General features: G+C 47.8%; 1 protein-coding gene across 1 annotated transcript in view; it reads right to left on the bottom strand.

Annotated features, from left to right (window-relative positions):
- Positions 1 to 21,231, bottom strand: part of GALNT7 (polypeptide N-acetylgalactosaminyltransferase 7) — an 82,682-nt gene that overhangs the window by 56,183 nt on the left and 5,268 nt on the right. The gene's annotated exons all lie outside the window — the stretch shown is intronic.

Genomic DNA, 21,231 nt, shown 5'->3' with positions numbered 1-21,231 from the left:
CCGTTTCCCTCCCGTGTCGCGGTCGGGGCCCCCGCCGCCCCCCGGGTGGGCAATGGGGGGCAATGGGAGAGCCCGAGTGGGGGTGGCAGCGCCGGGGGGGCACCCGGGGCGGCAGCGGCTGAGCCCCCGTGACGAGGGGGCTCCGGTACCGGGTGGTTGCCGAGGGCAGCGGCGGGGAGCGGGCAGAGACAGGGCACCGGCCGGGGGGGGCAGATTCCGGGCGAGATAACGATGTTATCGGCCCGGGCTCGTGCCTGGCTCCTTAATAATTTTCTGCACTATAAATTCGGCGTCCCATTTACACACCCCCCCGAGGAGCCTCTGCACGGGCAAACCCACACTGCCAGACCAGTGCTCCCAGTATAAAACTGCCTGTGCCAGACAGCCACCTCCTGTGGCCTTTCTCTGGTTCCATTTCTGGTTCCATTGTGCTCTGGGAGGATGATGAAGGTCCCTCCCAGCCTGAACCATGCGTGGTCTCAGCCCCAGGGACCCTGGGCTTCAGCCCTGGTGCTGGGGGACACGGGTTTGGCAGGGCTGGGGTCCCCGGGCTGCACGGTCCCTTCCAGCCATAACGATTCCATGATTAACGACCAACGATAAGGGCTGTAGGAATGAACCAGGATGTGACACCCCCACCAGGATGCCTTTGGAGGAAAAAGGTCCACACCCGAGCAACCTTTGTAGCCGGACACACCTAGACACGCACACCTTTATTTATCCACACACCCTGCACCACCGTGCTGGCAACATGGGGTTCTTCTGTCAGATCCTGTTAGGAGACACAGAAAAACGTGATGTTTAAAGTGTGGGCAGCAGCTAGAATCTTTGTGGGTGTGTGCCCAGCTCCCCAGAGGGGTTCCCCAAGCCCCCCCGCTGCCTGTGGTGGCAGGAACCAGACCAACATCCCAGCACGAAGGGTCTCAGGACAGGAGACATGGAGCTGTTGGAATGGGTCCAGAGGAAGCCATGGAGATGCTGGGAGGGCTGGAGCCCCTCTGCTCGGCGGGGGCCTGAGGGAGTTGGGGGGTTCAGCCTGGAGAAGAGAAGGCTCTGGGGAGACCTTAGAGCCCCTTCCAGTCCCTCAAGGGGCTCCAGGAGAGATGGGGAGGGACTCTGGATCAGGGAGGGGAGCCACAGGACAAGGGGGAAGGGTTTGACACTGAAAGAGGGGAGATGGAGCTGAGATGTGGGGAAGAACTTGTTTGGTGTGAGGGTGGTGAGAGCCTGGCCCAGGTTGCCCCGAGAAGCTGTGGCTGCCCCATCCCTGGAGGGGTTCAAGGCCAGGTTGGAGGGGGCTTGGAGCAACCTGGGCTGGTGGGAGGCATCCCTGCCCAGGGCAGGGGGTGGCACTGGGGGGGGTTTAAGTTGAAGATGTCCCTGCCCACCCGGGGGAGGGCACCATGCTCCTGTTCTGCTGTTCCACCTGCCTGCCCTGGTCCCTCCACGACAGGGAGCGTCATCTGCCTTTTCTTCTCGCGCACAGGCCACACAAGCTCCAGAAGTATCAGGTTAATACTGACCTTGGAAGTTGTTTTTTTTTTGGTTTTATCCTCATTACCAACATGCTGAAGTTTCAAATTCTGCACTTAAGAGTTTTTCCTCTGTAGCAAAGCGCCTAAAAAGAATGTATTTTTGCTCTTGCTGGATTCGTACCGGCTAAGACAGAGAATTCAAACTCGAGTTGGCTTTGGATTGCCTCCAGTAACATCCAAAACCACTTTAAAAAGTCTTTTATGACTTGGAGAGGGAGAGAGGGAGGATTAAACATTTTTTTTTTTTTTTTTTTCTTTTTACCCCTCTCAGTTGCAAAATGCTGTATAAACTGTGGTGGTTCCCCCACCCAGCCAGCACTAAAACAAGGCACAGCCCTGGCTGTTATTAGGGAGTTAATCAACCCCTGTTAGACTGCTATTCCGTCACTCAAACCCTTCCAACAGCCTGGCAACTGTCACAATGTTTGTGTCTGCGTGTGGACGTGTCTGCAGCTCGTTTCTGGGGAAATCCTGTGTTTGCTCCTCCGTATGGAAATCCCCCACCCTGCTTAAGCCCTTTCAAAGCCTCGCGCTCTTGAACCCCAGCCCCCGGGGTGACCTGCAGGCACAGGATCCGATTAGCGATGCCCTAAGCCCTGCTGGGGATTTGGGGGATGGGGGCTGGAGCCAACGGCAAGATCTCACGACAGGGCCTGGCCATGCCTCTCTCCGGAACACTTGGCCACAGCAAAGCCCTCTGCTCGCTCATTAACCCAACGTTTGAAAGGCAGTTCCCACAATTTTGTACCCATCAAGGTGAAAGTCTCGTAGCACAAAGTTCTGTAACACAACGAGCTGCTGGAGGGGCTTCGCTGTACGTAACCCCCCCAGTTTGCTCATCTGTGCAGTTTTTTCTGACAACCCACAGGTCTCCTTTGTAAAAATCCGGGAGTCAGAGACCAACTTCTCTTTCTACTGAGTGCAGGGAGCACAAAACACACGTGGGTCTTTTCTGTGTAAAGAGGTTCTTTGAAATTAGCAGTGGGTTGTAGACCTCGGTGAATTTCACTTACCTTAGAAGTTTCCAGATTTAATTACCAACCCTTCATTTAGTGCAGGATTTTACTCCATGAGGGGTTCAAGGCCAAGTTGGACGGGGCTTGGAGCAACCTGGGCTGGTGGGAGGTGTCCCTGCCCAGGGCAGGGGGTGGCACTGGGGGGGCTTTAAGGTCCCTTCCAACCCAAACCATTCTATGGTTCTATGATACACTCTAGGTTTCATGTAATGGCAAAGTTAGTCATGCCTTGATGAAAGAAGAAAGTGCTGGAAAAAAACAGCTATCAGAGAGTAACCCACTTCCCTCAACTGCAGCCCCTCAACCCAGCCAACACGTCTTCTCCAGCAAGAACCTCCAGCTCCATGCAGTCCCTTTGCCCACCCCTGCTGCCCTTCCCTGCTCCACTCCTGGCACCTCTAAGGTCATTTGGGTTTCTGTGATCACCTCTGGACAGCGCTCAAGCAGGTCTTCATATTGCTCCTCCATCTCTGGTGGAACACTCATGCCGTGCATTAGCCCTACGGCAGATCTTCGTGCCACATACTGAATCCTGGGGTGTCCACGTGGAACCCAAGACACTCCTTCCCTGGCTGGCGTTGGAGAAGGTGGTGGTGGAGAAGCCTGCCCAGATCTACCTTAATTTCTGTTGCAGAGGTTCATGCTCCCCTCTGAGGCCATCCCCAGCGCTGGGGGATTTGAGGAGAGATTCGGAATTAATGAAGGGGTCACTGCTTGGAATGATCCAGAAGAGCGTAGTTTGGTGTACACTACTGTGGAGATAAAGCTACAGGCTGAATATTTACCATGTGTGTATATTTAACCTCAGAGCCGATAAAAAGGAACTAAAGTACTGGTTCTTAAATTCCTCTTAATTTCTGTGATTGTTTTAAATGTACTTTAATCAAATAAGTGGCTCTTGGAAATACTTAACACGTGCTTGTGCAAATGAGGCTGAGGCATGCTTCATCTTCACTTCTTTGTGGTCAGGATCCCTAGTTTTTAATACCGCCTGTAATTCTAATTTGTGCCTCTTTTTTGAAGCCAGAGGTTCAGCCATGTGTGTCCTACCAAAACCCACCCTTTGGTGTTCTGGGATCCGAATGGCTGCTTTTGGCAGGGTGGGCTTCGCCTCCTTCGCTTTTCCTGTCGCCTTTTTTGAAGAAGATGTGATGAATCTTCTGCAAAAGCTGAAGCTGTGATGAATTTTGTGGCGTTATCTCTATCCCCCGTGCCCCCGTCGTGCCCACTTGAGTCAGTCGCTCTCCTCCCCCAGCATCATCGCCGGCTCCTCTTCTCCTCTCCCACACGGCAGCACCGGGAGAGCTCGGTTTCTTCTCCTGGGCCTGAATCCTCCCTCCCTCCCTCCTGGAGGCCAGAATGTAAAAAAACGTAATTTCTTGGGGGTTACCTATTATTTTTCAGCTGCACTTTCTGGTACCAAGTACCAATTGGTGTTTATGAACGATGCTGTATTATTAATACTGGGTTTGTCTGAAGAGATTTACCCTCTTTGGGATTTGCAAGTCCTCAGAATATCCACCCCGTTGACAACCCTGGACAGATTTAGATCTTGTTAAAACAGTGGAGGGGATGGTCTGTGATGTGGGTGTTTCAGTTCAAAGAGAGCTGGAATCAGTCTAAGCACGGTTTTGCCATGTAAAAAATAATAGCAATACATGTATATATATTTAAATGACTTCTTTTAGGAACTCTCACCTGTATTTCGAGGTAGATGTTAAATGTAGGTAGTCTTATATCTCAGGTCTGGAAAATGTCCCTTTCCAAGGTGTCCCATTTCTGAACACTCCAAACAGAAATTAACTCGCCTCATTTCCCGAATCTAGGACAGAGAAAATTGAAATAGGTTCCTGTAATTTCTGTTACACCAAAAAAAAAATGAATGGTGTAAACACCCACATTTCAGATGCTGATTTACTTTTCCAAAAAAACCCCCACATTTAAAATATAGTAAATTAGTGGAGTTAATTCGATGGAATTGTCAGTCTGAAAAAGATCCACAGTACATTTGAGCTGCAAAATGGAATATTTTATAACTATAAATTAATTAGATTTTCATATTTCTGTGGATTTTTACTATTCGGTGGTAAACTTTTGATAGTCTGATAAAAAAACAGTAACTTGGGTATTTTTGATTCGGTATCATACCTGCTGTATTGGCTACAAATCTTCACCAAGTTTGACGGCTTTTTCCTCAGGATGCATTCTGTTACGTTGTTCAAAATTAAACAAAACCTGAGCACTGAAAACAGTAAACACTTATAAAGCGTGGGATAAGTTAAATAAAGTCAACGTGTCAAATCTCAGCAAGATAAAGCCCTTTGGGGCGCGTTGATGATACTGCACGTGGTTGAAGCCCAAGGGCCAGGGTGAAGAGCAGCCCCTTTTCTCACCCAGCTGCTCTTTGGAGAGAAATTGCTAACCATCAAATTATTCCCTATTCCCCATCATCCACCACCGAGTTGTATTGATCAGTGATGGAATGAAAGGATTCTGTTATCAAAGGCATCTTTTTGGGAATTGCTTGCGGAATTGCAGGCAGCAGCAGCTGTTGGATCATAACACTGCCCACATTCAGCTCCCTTCCCAAATATAACCGTAATGAAATGGATTTCATAAGGGAGGGCTTCGGTACAACCTGCAGATCCATCATTTTGTGGAAGTTTCTCCCTTTTCTCAGGCCCAAAGTTGCCTACAGGGATCCTTACTTGATGTGAATTAAAGAGTTTCCAACTTGCACAGTTCTAGCTCGGGTATCGATATAAATGCTTCTTTCAATTCTTTTATTTATTTATTGAGTACGTTCTCCATCCTTTTCCCAAACTGAAATTTAAACCAAAAAAAGAACCCCCCCAAAAACAACTTGAGAGGAAAAAATTCCCAAACCTGTCAAAAAGACTTTGAAAAAAAGGCAAAGAGCTGTAATGAAGTCGTCACCTCGGCAAGCTGAGCTCCCTTGCTTTTTAGGCACCCATGACAAGTAGCAGTGACAGCAGCAGGGGCTCATCCCTCGAAGATACCACGGGTTCCTGGAGCCACTGCCATTCACCCCCCCTTCCTCGTGTCTAACTGCGATGACTTGAAAAGTGGTTGGCTGAGTTATTGCAATTAAATCAAAACTTTTCTGAAATTCCCAGGTGCAGGCAGCTGGCAGGAAGGAGATCTCAAGATTATACTTTTTTTATTTTAATACTGGCTTAACTACACCTTTGTCCTGAGTAGTTTGACCAACTCGGGGACATCCGTTAGGTTTGGAAGTTAGTTGGGGTTTACAGAATAAGTGGGAAAAGATTAATTTAGAGTTTTGCCCTTATAAAAAAAATAAATAAATCAATTTACTTCACTGGTTACAACTTGAAAAGCATGCTTAGCGAGCAGCAGGTTATTCCAATTAGCATTATTTCAAATTAAACTGCAGAATCACTGATTTATTCTTCTTACCTGACCTTTTGCATAACAAAAGCTGCTCCTGTGAACCCCGGGCCAAAGTGAGGTCGATTCCATTCCCTTGGCATACTGGAATACAACTGAAAATGAAGACAGAATGTGTATAATTAGTTAGGTTCAGGTTTTTTCCCCCCAAAAAAGGTGCTGTGGGACATCCTCCCCCCGTCGGTCAGCTCTGATGCTGGCAGCATCTAACGAACCCCGCAATATTCCCTCGCTGCTGCATTACTGCTCCCAGGGAGACCTGGCAGCAATGGGTTTCACCTCAGGTGAGGAATTTCGTCTTTCCAGAGGCAAATGAGCATCATTTTTTTCATAGTCTGTCATGTTTATGCAGCAACTCCCAGAGCCCTGAGGGTATCAGCAGGTATTTTGCAGGGGTGAACTCCTTCACTTGAAAGCAGTGGAATGTTGCCACTGGTTTAAACAGAGCCAAGATTTCACCTCCCATTATTTTTAGGATAAAAGTTACCAGCTATGAGCCACCTCAACTCTAAACATTCAAGCTGCTGTTCAAAGGAATCGCTTCTTTTATTTTGTTTTTCCTAAGCCAAACACGTATACAAGTCATCTAACCAAATTAAGACCAGAAAAAAAAGAGGAGAGCAGCAAAATAAATAAGAATATCACCCAAAAGCCCCGCCGCAGCTCGGAATTTGAGGGGCTGAGTTATATTTGTGCACTTCTGAGGGCTACAGCCTTTCGGGGCCGTTACTGGAATGACATTAAGGCTTTGGAAACCCACCTCAGCCCGGGGAGATTTGGAAATCCAGCCCCAGCCGAGCACAGGGGGTACCCAGCTGGAGACAAGGGGAAAACGATCCAGCTTCCATGCTCTCTGCTTTACAACAGTGATGCAGAGTTGTGAAAAATAAAGCATTAATTCGCAGTGCTAAAGTTACAGGCAGTTACGCAAGGGGCTGGGCGGCTCGAGAAGAGCCACGTTTGTGTCCTGAGGGCAAAGTATTGTGACTTCTAAAATCAGGGCTCTATAAACATGCATTTATCTACTTTGCACAAAGTCAGGTGATTTTTTTTTTTTTTTTTTTTTTTTTCATATACCTAACGATAAGGTACTAGAAGACAAGACAACGTATTACCCGCAGAACAGGAAATTCCTGCTGTCGGGGATCTCTCACTGCATGGCCCAGAACAGCACAGACATTTTTGTAGTGGGCGAGGTATGTTTTTTAACCCACCCTCAGCTTTTCAAATTCTGTCCTTACAACCTCCTTTATTTAAACATCAAAGGGATTTTTCACTGCGTTGGATACAGCCCTGTTGTCAAAATCCTCATTTAGATGCTTCTACTGATACCTTCAGAATTATGTAACATTATAAATGTAAATAAGATGCAAATTTTTCACATACTTGATTTCCTTCCCTGTGTGAGTTGATTACCAAAGCGGGAAATGTTATTCATAAATGCTTGATCCCAACACATTAAAAAAATCCATATTGAAAAAACTTTGGGGCTTAATTTCATTTGAGAAACAGTCAAATCAGTGTCAACTGTGAGTTTTGCCTGTATGAAAATTTATCTGCCCTTCAAACACGTGGCTGTGGGACGGCTGAGACCAGCATTAACAGGCCTCGCATCTCCAGGCTCTGTTTTAGAAGTTATTTGATGTTCTAACTCACACAAGAAGCAGGAAAGCAGATTTTCTTGGCTGTAGGATGAGCGCACCTGCAGCTAAAGTCCATCTGGCCATACCATTACGTGCCAATACTGTGAAATCCCACTGCCCTGCCCTTAATGTTTTAGGAGGAACCCACAGATAGGTCATAAAAAGTCACTTTCACAAGTAAATAAAACGCACACAGGCTGGTGATGCGATATTAATAATATTCCAAGTTAGTGTGAGCCATCACGATTCACATCGCTTTTCCGCTAGGTCCCCTACTGTGATATGGGACTTCTCCACGGGAGAAGGACTCACCTATCCCATTGTGGCCTGCGTTTCTGGCCATGTCTTGGGGTCCTACAGCCACACGCGGTGGCAGTAAGGCAGGTATTTTGGTCACGTAAAACCATAGAATGGTTCGGGTTGGAAGGGACCTTACAGCCCCCCCAGTGCCACCCCCTGCCCTGGGCAGGGACACCTCCCACCACACCAGGTTGCTCCAAGCCCCCTCCAACCTGGCCTTGAACCCCTCCAGGGATGGGGCAGCCACAGAGCTGAGGGAGTCATACAGAGCTGAAGGATGAACTAGGTTTGAACAAGTGTTTCTAACGGTGATGGGCTTCTGACACCATGCAAGATGCGGAAATAAGCTCGATGGCAGGGGACAGGGTACAGTTAATGAGGGATTATAGCGAGCCCGTCCCTGTGCTTTAGGGATGTCACTCTTTCTCTACAAGTGTTTCTAACGGTGATGGGCTTCTGATACTGTGCAAGATGCCAAAATAAGCTCGATGGCAGGGGACAGGATACAGTTAATGAGGGATTATAGCATGCCTGTCCCTGTGCTTTAGGGATGCCACCCCTTCTCATGCCTCCCCACTCGGTTCAGACACTGTACACGCTGTTGTGCCTTGGTGGTGGTAGCACCAAAACCTTCTCCAACCTCCTCATTCCCCATCATGTACAACTCCCGCTATGCAACTCAGTTTTCACTGCTTTTTTCTGCCCAACCTCTCAAATTCACCCACCTCAGGGGTTGTAGACTATTGGTGAAGGCAACAGTTCATGGAGTAAATTATTGTTTCTGTATCAGCTTGATGAGACAGAGATAGAGAGGGATTGGGGAGTTATTTGCGTGGGTTATTCAGGCTCTAAATTCTGTTATTGCCCTCTACACGGAACGACACAGAGTTGTTATTCAAAAAGGGTTTTAGTCAAGTTAACTTAAAAATCCCCTATGTTCAAGAATCTGGATTTCAGACTCGGCATAATTTGCCCTGTCATACCCAGAGTAGTTAATTGAACAAGTAGTTACTGCTTTGCGACTCAGATGGAGATGCACTGTGAGGCAGGAGCGATCGATGACTTGCACTCTCTGAAAGGGTAAGTATGGATAGTACACGGAAAATGTATGTAATTGCCTTAAAAAGAGCTTTTATGTTTTTATGACCGGCTGCACAGCTTGAATTGTTGTTGAAAATTAAAAGAGTTCATTGTGTGCTTCCCAGAAATGGCTGCATCTGACAGTGCTCTCCTCTCTGATCACTCCTGTCCCACTGCTGCCCTGTTGTTAGTCCCTCATTCTCTCCCCTCCCTCAGAAAAACGGTTGCTTTGGACAACAGAAGCTCCTCATCAGGCTCCAACCTTGATACTGGGATTCTGTTTTCCAGTTAATTACCTGGGTAGAGTTAAATTGTCCCCCCGTTGAAGCATCCGCAATAATCTCCATGATGAAGGCAAGTGGTTCATCCTGCCCCATGGTGCATGGGAAGGAACAGCAAGAACATCAGCACCTACCCTCGCCACATAAACCGGGGAAAATCCAGACCTTTTTGAAGCTCCTGGTGCCGCAGCCGTCTCCCAGCTGGTGGGGGGGACCTTCTCCCGGTGCTCCAACAAACCTTCAGCACTTGGGGGTAGCACCAACCCACCTCCACCGCAGCACCCTGGGACCTGCTGGAAAAGCCAAAGAACAGCAACTTTAATGCATCCAGTAAGTGGCTCTTACCCTTCCAGAGCTTCTGGCGGGCAAAGTCCTTGAGAAGGACCTATGCCCTGTCCAAGTTAATGACTTGGGTGCCCCTGCCCTCCTCACACAGGTCCCTGTATTAAATGTACTGGCACCAGGACCCTAAAGAAGGGCACATTTTCACAGACTTGGCTGAACACACCCAACCTCCCACCAATATAAGCTCAGGGGTTCTGGGGACAATCATCCTGATGAGTTCTGTGCCGAGGCAGAAGAGATGGTGCTTTTTTTATGGTTTCTTTTGACATAATGAAGACGTGGTGTCCATTGCTGGTTGTCCCAGACCCACAGCACTCTCCTGTTGGATCTATTGAAGTTACGTAGCTAAAGATCAGCAGTATGGGAATGGGTCGGTCTGGAAAATCCTTAGCAGATGCATCTGGCTTTCTTCATTCTCCCTTGATGTCACGTTTCAAATTCAATACATTACTTTATGTATCCTGCCGACAGTGTTGATTTTCATGCCCAGGAGCTTCGCAGTGTTTGTCCATTCTTCCTTGGTGCTGCCAGTGGCACTGCCTCACCCAAACAGTGGAAATCAAATTAGAGTAATCCCAGAAATGAGTCTGCTTCACATCAGGACATAGATTCCTTGCCTTTCCTCCCCAGCCCCCAAGTTTTAACACTCACATCATCCTGCTTCTTTAAGGACACATTTGAAAATGAGTTTCACACTCGCAATCCATCCCTGAAGCAGTCATAAATCCTCTGACAATTTTTGTTTTTGATACACCGGGATGCACGGCAGATCACAGCTTCCATTACTGTTAAGTTGCTTAATTCCCTCAGCCCCCTCAGGCTGAAGTACCTGCAGCCTCTCGGTACCATTGACCGGGTATTTCATCTCAGGAAATAGAAATACCTTTTGTGCACCAAAGATGATATACTGCTTTTTTTCTACTTGTATTTTAATAAGCTTCCATCACTATTTTTACCCAATCATTCTAAAGGTCCACAGGCCAGATGCTGAATACGTATAAATCATGCGGCTCCAAATACATCAAAGGAGCTATATTCATTTGTCCCAGGATTTGGGTTCCTGCTTCCAGTTTTACCAGACTTTTCTTCAACTAATCTCACAAATGCCTTAACCACATCCACTTCCTACCCTGCCCCTCTCAATCCCTTTCAATTACCTCCTTCTTAACATATAACCCCTCCATAATGCTTCCCTTTTAAATCCTTTTCAATCCTATTTTTTTTCTTCCTCTTCATTTCTTTTTTTTTTTTAAATTAGCTAATTGTTGGAAGCATTTGTAACTCTTTGAAACCGTGCTTCTGAAGGCATTGTGGTATGTTGACTCTGAGGGCTAAACTTTCTAAGCAGCTTTCGGAATAATGAGATTTGTGTGCATGACTCCCTTGCACCGCTTTAAAGATTTACTCTTTAGAGTTAAAAGATGTATTTTATTTTTTTTAAAAATTGGTTTCTTTGTGCTGCTGGCTTGTAAACACCGTGCTCGGAGCACGCGTCCCTTGCGGCGTGGTTGCCCTTGTCTCCTCCAAGACACTGACTGTGCTTGAAGAGCTTGTGAACATCCAACCTCAACATCCAGCCTCCCGACCCCAGGGTGTGCCGTCCTCAGCAGCTGCTCTGCTGGGCAGGTTTTTGGTTTGTTATTTTACCACTTGTGTGCGTAAAATATTTGCACAAAGCATTCTTTTACCAGGAGGTGCCTTCTCTTTCTTGGCACGGCCAACTTTTCCACTGATAAGTAGCAGCAGCTTATGGATATCTTATATAAAGTGTACGTGGCAGGAACTTGTAGAGAACTTATGTAAAGTTTCTGTCCAGAGGTAATTGTTTGGTAAATAATATTCCAATTCTGTTCAATTTACCAAACTGGCAAACTCACGTGCCACATTTTTCAAGTTGACAATGCCTCAAATGTTGACCTGGGCCCTGCAGGCTGGCTTGGTGGCCACAATTGTTCCTGACATAGCCCATTACACTTCGTATTATAATGTGACACGGAGTTTGATGACAAATGAGCCTGCCTGGCAGCTGGCTGGTGCCTGCAGGACTCTTGACCTTGTCATCAGGGTTGGGTTTGCTGAGCCTGAGCATGGCTGCACCGGTCCCTTTCCCACAGGGTGGTCACCTGGCTCTGCCCACATGCCCCGTGGTGGTGCCATGGGGTGGGGTGGCTTCCTTGGCCACGCTGCTCCTCCTGGGAGCCTTTGTGCTGCCTGAGCTCAGCCTGCTGCTCCTCTGTCCTTTTGCCACCCAGGGCTGGACCCCATGGGAGCAGGGGCACTGCTGGTTGTCCTCCTTCCCCTGCCTCACCGACACGGCTACACCTGCCCTCACACCTCACTCGCTGAAGCACTTGGCATTCCCAAAAAGCATATGGTTCTACCACGTAGCACGTTTTTGAGTTCCGAGTTTTTTGCCTCACTGGCAGGTTTTTGGTTAACTAGCCAATTCCGTGAATAATGAGCTATGTCAAACATAATTACAGATAACTGGAGAACGAGAAGGCAGTGCAAGTCTCCTGGAAGGGAGAGAAGAAGAAAAAATAAAAAGCTATCTAGCACACGTGGAGGTTTTCACAGATGGCCTCACTTGCCCTTCCCTTTCCTCAGGGATTATGGAATCACAGATGGGTTTGGGTCAGAAGGGACCTTAAAGACCAACCGGGTGGGTGGCTGATTGGGGTTTTTTTTGGGTTAATGTGTTTTTTTTTCCCATCCCCTCCCCACCCCCACCCCCCCTTCATTTTGCTGCCCAGTGGGTTCCTTGGCACAGGAGTGGCAAAGGCAAGGCAGAGGGTCAGGCTTTGGCTCCTTGGCTGGCACAGTGCCTTCCCCCTCTTCCCTGCGTTAACCCCAGCAGCCTAAAGTCACCTTTGGGGAGGGAAAAAAATGCTTTTCTTCTCATAATAACTGCCATCAGGTGTTCAGTTATAGGTTATACAGGTTTAAGGAAGAGTTACACAAATGCTTTGAACAGGGAAGAGCACACCCCTGCAATCACAGACAGCCTTAAGCACGATGGTCAAATATTGTAATTCGCTAAAAAGCGCTGGTTGTCCTCCTTCCCCTGCCTCACCGACACGGCTACACCTGCCCTCACACCTCACTCGCTGGAGCACTTGGTATTCCCAAAAAGCATATGGTTCTACCACGTAGCACGTTTTTGAGTTCCGAGTTTTTTGCCTCACTGGCAGGTTTTTGGTTAACTAGCCAATTCCGTGAATAATGAGCTATGTCAAACATAATTACAGATAACTGGAGAACGAGAAGGCAGTGCAAGTCTCCTGGAAGGGAGAGAAGAAGAAAAAATAAAAAGCTATCTAGCACACGTGGAGGTTTTCACAGATGGCCTCACTTGCCCTTCCCTTTCCTCAGGGATTATGGAATCACAGATGGGTTTGGGTCAGAAGGGACCTTAAAGACGAACCGGGTGGGTGGCTGATTGGGTTTTTTTTTGGGTTAATGTGTTTTTTTTTCCCATCCCCTCCCCACCCCCACCCCCCCTTCATTTTGCTGCCCAGTGGGTTCCTTGGCACAGGAGTGGCAAAGGCAAGGCAGAGGGTCAGGCTTTGGCTCCTTGGCTGGCACAGTGCCTTCCCCCTCTTCCCTGCGTTATGGGTTTGGGTCAGAAGGGACCTTAAAGACCAACCGGGTGGGTGGCTGATTGGGGTTTTTTTTGGGTTAATGTGTTTTTTTTTCCCATCCCCTCCCCACCCCCACCCCCCCTTCATTTTGCTGCCCAGCGGGTTCCTTGGCACAGCCGCTCCAGGAGTGGCAAAGGAAAAGCAGAGGGTCAGGCTTTTGCTCCTTGGCTGGTACAGTGCCTTCCCCCTCTTCCCTGCGTCAACCCCAGCAGCCTAAAGTCACCTTTGGGGAGGGAAAAAAATGTTTTTCTTCTCATAATAGCTGCCATCAGGTGTTCAGTTATAGGTTATACAGGTTTAAGGAAGAGTTACACAAATGCTTTGAGCAGGAAAGAGCACACCCCTGCAATCACAGACAGCCTTAAGCACGATGGTCAAATATTGTAATTCGTTAAAAAGCTTTAAAATTCATTTAATTTAAAATTAATTCGTTAAATTCGAATTTTAAATTAATTCATTAAAACGCTGCCTGGACCTGGTAAACGGACCCCCCAGCTCCCAGGAATCCAGCCTAAGGGCTAAGGTGTCTCTGCCCACCCCAGACCTGCTCCAGTACCAAACAAGCCTGCTCTGATGGAGCAGGAGAGAACAGAAAACAGGGAAAAAGAAGGGTATTTCTCTCCTTTTTGGTGCCAGCCTTTGTGACTCCGAGGCTTTTCCCACAGGCACTCGGCCCTTGCAGCTTTAGAATAACTTCCAGCCATAACAACTAAAGAAAAATGCAATCATCTTCCCATCTTCGCTCCCTCCACTGCCCCCAAAACCCACCGGGAGCTCAAACAAGCCCTACAGGCAACAGAAACACATCAAAAATATACCATATGAGGTAAACTGGAGAATTTTGGATGCTTGCCACCGGCAAACTGTTTTGTCCTTCCAGCTTTGGAGCTGTGCATCTTCCTCTTTCTTTGAGGATGAAGCTTCCTGGGATTTCTAAAAGGCTTCTTTGACCTTTTCCCGGCTTGGCTGCCTTGACCAGCAGGAGGGCTTGGCTTCTGTTGCCATGGCAGTGGGAGCCCTGGCCCTGCTCCTGGCAAAGGGCTTGGAGAATTTCTTCTTTCTGGGGCATCGCTGCCACAAGGGAGACAGCAATTAGGTGAAGCCTTCAGGTATTGCAGGGGTATATATCATAGAACCAAGGAATGGTTTGGGTGGGAAGGGACCTTAAAGCCCCCCCAGTGCCACCCCCTGCCCTGGGCAGGGACACCTCCCACCAGCCCAGGTTGCTCCAAGCCCCCTCCAACCTGGCCTTGAACCCCTCCAGGGATGGGGCAGCCACAGCTTCTCTGGGCAACCTGGGCCAGGCTCTCGCCACCCTCACACCAAACAAGTTCTTCCCCACATCTCATCTAACCTACTTCACTGTGGCCTGAGAGCGTGTTCCTCAGCCGGGCAGGTGGTGGTGGACCCCCAGGAGATGGGGACCTGCTCCTGCACTGGCTGACTCCAGGGCTTACGATAACCCTCTCCAGAAAAGAGTATTAAAAGAGCATTAAAAATAAATAATCTAAAACCTCCACGAGAAGTTAAACACACCTTACGTGCCACATGCTATAAAAACTCAGATCGCAATCGCTGCTGCTTTTGGAAGAACATAAATTCAAACATCCCAGCCAGTCAAAGCCTAACCTTTTTACTTAGAGTAAATTACTCAGCACACAAATGTAAACATTAGTTAAAACCAAAGCTGTACGCTTTAAATGTATACACATAATACAACAACAACAAAAAAAAGGTCTTAAACTGCTGTTAAATTGTCTGTAAATTGTTGCTCTTCTGGGTAGAGCAAATATTTTGTGGTATATTGTTGTCTCTTCATCTGAAATGCAAACTGTTTGCTTTATTACTGACATAACGCTTACGCTTTGATAAAAGCCAAGCTGCACATGGGGTGTGCCAACCGCTCAGCCCCAGGAGAGAGGGCTGGGGCAGGGGAGTAACAGGGAAACGGCTCCTTCTCCTCGCCTCAAACACACCCTTGGGCAGGGACATGTTTCACCTTGGGTTGACTTTGATGGAAGCTCTGGAGAACTTAAAGTATTGTAGACCTTATTCCTGGATAGACTTTCCCTAATTCCATCACATGCACATTGACGAGCCCGTCCTGAGAACTACCACAGCATCAGCCTCTTAGGCATGAACTGGCTGAAATTAGCTGGGAAATGGGTCAGATGAAAACCTGATGCAAGAGAAAGGGGTTTTTTGCACAGAACAGACACCCAGCAACACCCCCTGTGCCCAAAGCAGCCTGCTGTTTGGGAGAAATAAACTGAAACCAGCAAATGCAGCTTGCCATGATTTTTTTCTAGTCCTGCATCCATCATTATCCAAGACCCACGTGCTGTTGGCTGGTGTCCCTTGTTGGTACCACCTCCATAAGGTGCATTCTCAGTGGAGCACATGGCAATTTTGCCTCCCCACTGCTCCCTCCCTGTCCCAGCTGCTACTTCAGAAACATGTAAATAGACAGTTCTTGCTCCCAGGTCTATGCAACAGCCCCAGATGACACCACAAGCTCCCTTATGGGGCTGTCGCTCAACTTGCAAGCACCAAATAACTTAGTCACTGACCTGGTTTTGGGTTGGTGTGGTCGCCTTCCAGTTGTGTGTCCCAGTGCTCAAGACTCATCTCTGAGGGTGGCAAACGTAGGTTTCCTGGTGTGAAAGTGGTGGAACCGCAGCTCGTCACTGATGGTAGGGTACGAACAGGAGCCCCTGAGGCAAAACAGCTCAAAGATCCTCAGGGGTGAAGCTGTGAAGACTTTATATAACCTTGGGTAGGGCCTGTTGCTGTGTGGGACTGGTGAGAAGCTCAGGACTGCTCAGGTGGCAGCCCCCAATGCTGGTGGTGCCATCATGGACCCTCCTGGGTCACCTAAGGAGGCACTGTTGGGGGATGCCCACTGATGACAGGCTTCCTGCTCTCAATTTGGGTTCTGGGGAGCATCGAGGAGATGAGGACGACCAAGTGACCTGGAGACAGTGTCTACCTTCCCAGCTAGTTCAGGTGGTAACCACCAAGCTATCAATTCTAAGCCAGGAGACAGGTTTAACTAGGCTTGGAGCAACCTGGTCTGGTGGGAGGTATCCCTGTCCAGGGCAGGGGGGGTTGGAACTGGATGGTCTTTAAGGTCCCTTTCAACCCAAACCATTCTGTGATTCTAAGACAGTGATGAACATCACTTAAGAATCACTTGAGCAGAGGAAATAAAAAAGCATTAAAAAAAAAATAAAATCTTGATTTCCCCCCCCCATCATCTCAAAAGCCAAAAAAAGCATCTAATTAGAGCAATCCAAACACATCCAAAGACAGATGCCTTCTTCTGCCCTGACTCCCCAAAGCCACCAGCTGAAGAGGTGGCTGTGATGCTCCTCAGACTGGAGGAGGGTCCGCACAGACATGTCCCCTTTGCAGCAGGGTGCAGGTGCCACCACCGCGCTAAGGGACAGGAATGGCGCTGGGATGGTGTTATCACAGCCCTTCCTCCTCCTCTCCTTCCTCCCGGCTTCAGGTCTTACTGCTCTCCTGGTGCGTCCCAACCCGCCAAAGCTCTTTGAAGCTTTCTCCTTGAAGGTTTGCACCTGATGTTATCACAGGTAATTAGATAATTGGTGCGCAATTCACAGGAGGCTCCCGGTTTCTTTCCCGGGGCTGTGAACTCTGAACGATGCCAACGGGGGCGTCCTCTGCTGTTTTACCGGGTTTAACTTTAGGCTGCGTTCAAACTAACGCCTAATTGGTTTTGATGTGGCTAAAGCACTTTATTGTTCTTCTAATAGTGTTTGTTCCTCGTCGTTCCCGTGCCAAGGGTAGCGCCTGCAACGTCCGCGGCTCCAGCCTGGGCAGGGATTTGACGGGAGTTTTTGTTATTCGTAAAAATCTCGGTCACTTGTGTTTGTTTTGTTGCTGTAATCACTGCTTCAGTTTATCGTTGTTCTGGAAGGACATTTACCGGGGTTTGCTCAGTGGAACTGCCTGGAAGGAATTAGTCCCAAATAGTTTTGGTGGAAAATAACAGTTTTACCTTTTTTTTTTTTTCTCCAGCTGGGGATGCCTTCAGCTGGCACTTGACTACAGCAGCCTTTAAAGCTCTCCAGGGGAGGAACAGGCACATATTTTCAGTGCACGCTTAGGGTTTTCTTATTTTTGCTACTTTTCATGTCCAAAGGTCTTCAGCAGCAACGCTGACTTTAACTGTCCCCTCAGAAAGCTGCCCGAATAAATAAAAATTAGATTGCGCCCAGTTAAACCCCACCACAACCCTGCCACGTGTGGGGGATGTCGGGGATGGATTGAACCAGCTGGTTTAGATGAAAAAGTTTTACAGGAGAGGTAGAACACTGAAGGGTATGGGCATGCGTTCAAAAATTCAAAAAATTCAAGAAGTTAAAGGGCTTAAGGTAAGGACTTGTCAAAAAAAAAAAAAAAAGAAGAAAAATTATTTTAAAGATAAATAAAGTAATGGATAATGAGCAACTCTTCCTTCCCTAGTCTTTGAAGACAACTAATGGAGTCCTGCTGGTCCCCCACGACTCCTAAAGGTCTGCAGAGAGGGCACCCGCTTCCAGGGGGCTGAGCCTGCTCGGGGGGATGATGGATTTTATATCTCATCTCTTGTGGGCAGAAGAAAAACCAGTGGAATTTCTCAGTTGGTGTTTAGTTTGTTTTTTCTGTTTTGGTGGTCTTTTTGGTGTAGAAGGGGCACAAATAAATCCCTACTTCCATGACTTTTTCCTAGCATCAGGCATCATTGTCCCTGATGTTCCCTGTGCTTCCCTGTCACTCGAGGACTGTTACATGGACTGTTTTGTCCTCCTTTGTGGATTCGCCTCTTATTTAAGTGGCCATTCGAGATACAGGTGCAGATATGGTTATTTCAGCAGCAGCCAAAATACAGCTGTGTTCAGGGTACAACAAACCAAAACACTAATGCTGGAGCTTCTGAGAGGTATTTATTCAGTCAGATCATGGTCATTATTTTTTTTTTAACTGTACTTCAGCGATCTTTCACTTGGTGTTCTGTCACGTAATACATCCAAATATAAAACAGGGCAGGTGTACAATCTTTATTCCATAGTTCAGCTTCTTAATCACAGTCCACTAGTTTACAGGCACGTGCTCTCCATAAATCCCTTAAGCATGTCTTGGAAACATTACTTTAATGCATTGGTAAGTTGGTAACAACTTCTACAGCTGTTTAATAACATCAAAGCCAACTATCTCGGACTAGTCAGCACAGAAGTGTATGTTTTCCTTTTACGGACTATAATGGATATATTACTAATTGTAGCCTATTGTATAATACTTCAAATGCACACACCTGAACATATTTTCCCCCTTTTTTTTTTTCCCCAGAGAGCTATATTTCCTACATTACAGTAACCAAAGAATTTCACCTCGATTCCCAGACAATTAGACAACTCCACTTCACCTGTTGATTGAGCCCTACTAGCCACCTGCCGGCCCACTGGCACCTTGATAGGGACTACTCAAAGTTGTCCCCAGCCCTTCTCAGCCCCTTACAAACAGCTTAGAATTGTTGAATTTCCAGGGAGTAGTTTGTCTGACTGTGGTTTAACAGCGAGCCGAGGCTGTAACCCCAGACTCTCAGAAAAGTGAGGGAAATGGCCATTTCACAGGATACCTGCGGGAGAGGGTGTTTGTTCACGGAGATGCCTGGAAAATGCCCTGACCAGCAGGAAGGCTTGGTGATCAGGAGAAACATCTCAGAGGCTCAGCAGGGACCACAAATCCTTGTTTTGCCACTTAATGCTTGGTAAATGGCACGTGTGTGTGTTTGTGTGGGGTGGAGCGCCCCAGCCAAGAGCCAGACAATGCCCAGCTACTTCGGGCTTTAGTCCCCCTTAGCTCCAGGATGGGATCTGCAGCAGCAGAAACACCTCCAGCACAGGCCAGAGAAAAGGACGGGCATTCCAGCAGAATCCCACCAATGGGGAGCCAACAGAAGGAAAGAAACACCAAAAAGGGAAAATAATAAAGAAACTAACCGAGATGGATAAAAAGAGGTGATTGCTGCAAGGAGACACCAAGGCAGAGCCAGGCTGTTCCTTTTTTAAGGTCTGTGTGCAATCCCTGAAGGGAACCACGCGTTGCCCCAACCCAGACAGAGAGTGGGCAGAGCTACTTCACACTGATCTGGGTTGACACCTCCTGGAAAACTTGCCTAAACCCTTTTCCCCTTTCAAAAAAAGCCCAAGATGCAGCAAAAATCTTAGCCCGAGGCAAACCAGTGACCATAATGTTCTGCTTCTACACACTAAAACACAACACATCCTCAGGAATGCACGTACCTTTGGTGGAAAACCCAGCCCTGGCTTGGTGTCCAGCAGGTCTTTGCTCTCATTGTTGGGCTAGTGCTTTTCACCACCAACACACGTCAGGTGATGCAGCTCTCTTAATTCTAAATTTAAGTCCTTTGCAGGAGGGGGTGGGACCAATCGCATCTCCGTTCCTGAGCATTTGTGATGGAAATAAACACACAGGCCCTGCCACAAAGAGGTACCCAAAATTATCAGTGGCTGACCTTTGCAGGTCATGCTTTCTTTGCTTCCAGAAAGAAACCCTGTTCCTGCCTCTTCCCTTTTTCCACCAGTTCCCTCCTTTCCCTTCTCCATTAAACTGCCACCCCCTTATCTCAGCATCTGGCCTTTCACCCCTGCTCAGGCTCATGACTCCTGATCTTCTTAATCTGGGATCATTACCATCAATCACCCCTCCAGCCAAGCGAAGCCTTTCCTTCACAGGGGGATGCTGGGGCCCAACAAATACTCCTGGCTGATGATACCGGGTTAAATTTGGTGACATTTAGGGTTTTTTGACCTAACAGTTCCAGGTGGTGGTTTGTGCCAATGAGATGCTCCAAGCCCATCAGCAGAAACCTGCCTGGGCTCTCATTCCTTCCAGCTGGAGTCTTTTTACTGGGAGGGGTGAAGGATTAACTTAATTAAATCAACTAATACTTTGTTAGGGATACTGCTAAGGTTAATGAGGGCTCAGGTTAACGAGGACCATGTTTCCCTTTCCTGTGTCTTGATGTCTTTTAGATGGCACCACTGCCCAGCCACCCTCGCTGCAGCTCCCCTCACCCCCTTGCACTGTCCCTCACAGATCTCTTGATGCCCCAGTTCAGCTGCTTCTCAAAAATGGCTCATCATGACTTTTCCTGCACCTTCTGCTGAGCGGGGCCTTTCCTGCTGGCCCACTTTGCGTGGCTCTTTATCATCCATATATCCATATATTCTCCAGGGCTGGGCACCTTCCACAGCGGCCACACAAAAGAAACTCCTCTTGGTGTGTAATTAACCTGCTCCACAGTGCTGTGGACATCACAGCCCTAGGCAACCACAAATTCTTACTGTTTTAACCCATTTCCTCTTTACATGGCTCCTTCTCATCCATGTGTTATTCCCTGGGGCGGGCACCTACCGCAGCGGCCACACAAAGGGAAGTAAAACTTCTTTTTGTGTATAATTAACAGTGCTGTGGACATGGCACCTCTCGGTAACCCCAAATCCTTCCTGTTCTAACCCATCTCCTCCTTGTTCCCCTGTTGGCTGTCTTCTTTTCAGAAGGGCCACTGAAGCACCTGACGCCTCAGGTCTTGTGAAAAAGACAAAAATACTAAGATGATGGGAGCCTTGTCAGTAGACCAGACTGCAATGTTTGAGTGTAATTTTTTAGGATTTTTTCTTAGAAAGTGATCTTTTTTCCTCCCCTGTGGCACTGTGCTGTCCGTGCGCTGTGCCAAATCACAGCTCATCACTTGCATACGGCCCGCCCCACGATGCACCCAGAGCACAGAAAGTCTATTTTCCAAACGCTGCCAAAGCCTTCAGGAAACAAGATGCATTTTCCTAATCACCTCTGGCTAAACCTTCTCATTGTTCATTTGCTTTTACACAGGTTTTTTTAGATTGTTTTTAGAGGTGTTTCCCCCC

This window comes from Calidris pugnax, unplaced genomic scaffold (genome assembly GCF_001431845.1).
Source record: "Calidris pugnax isolate Ruff unplaced genomic scaffold, ASM143184v1 scaffold172, whole genome shotgun sequence".
Lineage (NCBI taxonomy): Eukaryota > Metazoa > Chordata > Aves > Charadriiformes > Scolopacidae > Calidris > Calidris pugnax.
This window is presented reverse-complemented; position numbering and strand designations above follow the sequence as displayed.